The 2,547-nt window shown below is 41.2% G+C and overlaps 1 pseudogene; it reads right to left on the bottom strand.

The window, feature by feature from the left end:
* LOC107670259 (extracellular calcium-sensing receptor-like) overlaps window positions 1-2,547 on the bottom strand; it is a 10,034-nt pseudogene that overhangs the window by 3,577 nt on the left and 3,910 nt on the right.

Raw genomic sequence — 2,547 nt, 5'->3', positions numbered from 1 at the left:
CCCAAGTGTCACAGGGCATTATGGTTACGGTGCAGCATCTGAGAGCGAAGAGGAGTGCGACGTGCCACTTGTAGCACCTCCGAGCGACCCTGACATCCCCCTGGCGATAGCGACACCCGCTTCACACCCTGGGTCTGATGACAGCGGATGTCCGGAGGGAAGGACCGTGTCCCAATCAGGTTCGGTGGAGGCCCCGTGCCATGAGTTAGCCTCCCTCTCAGCTGTTCCGGTGCAGACTCCTCGGCGGTCAGGCCGTCTCCGTCAACTTCCCGACAAGTTAAAGGATTATGAGCTGCACTAGATGGGCTGCCTTCCCCCGTATCCTTGCTTTGCTTTGAAAGAGTTTTGTTGTAGCTTTGCATTAACATTCTGCAAGGCTCCATAAGGATCTGCTGTGCTGTTCTCACTAGACAGATGGTTCCGTTGACTCATCTTTTATCGTCACATGGGTGTTACGCATTTCGGGGGAAGGGTCCATAGGTCCTCGTATGGCTTGTTAACTGAGGGGTGTTACAGAGTATTTGTTAAATATAGCTAACAAAATATATATTGTGTGTTTGATTGGTCCAGACGCTACAACCCGTATCCTTGCTTTGCTTTGAGAGAGTTTTGTTGTAGCTTTGCATTAATGTTCTGCAAGGCTCCATAAGGATCTGCTGTGCTGTTCTCACTAGACAGATGGTTCCGGTTACTCATCTTTTATCGTCACATGTCACTCTTTTGTTTCTCCTTTTTTTTGTCTGTTTCAAATGTCCACAGGTGCCAGAGAAGAGGGGGTATGTTCTGGAGGGAAAATGGGTGGCACCAGTATGTGAAGTGTGTCGTGGATCGTGACGTGACTCCTGACGTTGTTCGTGACCACGTTGGCCTGGGCAGAGCTCGCTCTTGGGCTTCTTGTCATTGTTGTGCTGGCCGTCGCCATTAAAGGCTTGACTAAACTATTCTCTCGTGTCAGCGATTCAATGTACCTCACCTACACACTGGTGCTATATGGAGAGAAAACAAAATGTATCCTGATATAATAATCCTATTCAGTTGGAATATACAAAATAAAAATATTGAGTCGGGTAACCTTAAAATGTGCTCCGGGCTGTGCAGAAATATGTCAGGTTCAGGTTAGGTAGATATAGTTGTAGTTTTTACAATTTATTCTCAATTATAGTTAACAAAACCCTTTTTAAAACTATATTCCAGGGGTTTTCAAACTTTCTGGAGCCAGGGACCCCTTACAGGGGAGAAGATTTTCCAAGGACCCCCTCATAATTACAACAGAGTTAAAAGGCTAAAGTTAATGTGAGAGGGAGTAATGAACATTACAAAGTTACAGGTCAAGAAAAAAAAACACATAAGTTGCTTCAGTGTATGTCTCGTTTTACTATTACTTTATATAAATACATTTAGACCATGCATGTGCTAAAGTTGAGTAGCAAATATGGCCAAGTCAAAAGAGCTCTCACAAAAGCACAAAAGTTTTATTACATAAGGAAGTTTATTGATAAAAGAAGATTTCCAAAACACTACAAGTTCCCAGAGACACAACTGGCAGCCTTATTAATAAGTTTAAAATGAGTTGTACCAGAAAATCTTTGAGGGCACTGAAGAAAAAGCACAATGTCATCAGGGGGAGAAAAATGTTTAAACTGAACAACTGATAAAAAAAAAAAATTTACTGCTAAAGACTTGCAAAATTACCTAGTTAATGGAGGAAAAAACATCTCAGTATACCACAGTATAAAGAATAACACTTGTTGGGATATCTTGCCACTCTTGACCAAGAAGAACATAAAAGGCTAACTTGAATATGCTTAAATTCATTTTTATAGACCTGTGAAGTTCTGGAAGAATGTTTTATTGAGTGATGTGACCAAACTGGAACTTCTTGGACCCATGGATCAGTGGTCTGGTGCAAAAAAGGCAAATATTATGAGCAGAAGAACACCATCTCCATGGGTCAAACATGGAGGTGGACCAGTCTTGTTATGGGTCTGCTTTGCTGTAGCGGGAAGTGGAAATCTGGACTGTATGAGGGATTGTTTGAAGTATCAGGCCATTTTGGTAAAGGCTGTGAAGCCTTCAGTGCAGAGACTGAAGCTTGATGATCAATGGACTTTCCTGCGGGACAGCCACCCCAAAGTATACATCCAAATCTACTTCAGCTTGGTTCTTCAGGGATCATTCGTGAATGTTCTCAAGTGGCCTGTTCAGTCTTCAGATTTAAATCTAATTGAAAATATTTGATGGAATTTGAAGAAAGCAGTGGCAACATGAAAACCAAAGAGTACCAATGATCTGGAAGAGGAATGGGCCAAGGTTGCAGAAAAGAGGTAACAGAAGCTTCTAAGCATTCTAAGATTCCGCACAAAATTTGACTTTTGATTTTTAATTTTGTATATGAATGTTTAGAGCCAATTTGATTTTCATTTTTCATTTACTTAGGTTCTCAGAACCATTCAAACGTGTATTAATACAATTTCTATAATAGTTTGTTGAATTCATTTCATAACATTTTGTTCAAGGGGATTGAATAATTTTGATAGCAACTGTGTG

Source organism: Sinocyclocheilus anshuiensis, unplaced genomic scaffold, assembly GCF_001515605.1.
Source record: "Sinocyclocheilus anshuiensis isolate Anshui unplaced genomic scaffold, SAMN03320099.WGS_v1.1 scaffold1017, whole genome shotgun sequence".
Classification (NCBI taxonomy): domain Eukaryota; kingdom Metazoa; phylum Chordata; class Actinopteri; order Cypriniformes; family Cyprinidae; genus Sinocyclocheilus; species Sinocyclocheilus anshuiensis.
Note: the sequence above shows the minus strand (reverse complement) of the source record. Positions and strands in the feature narration are given on the sequence as shown.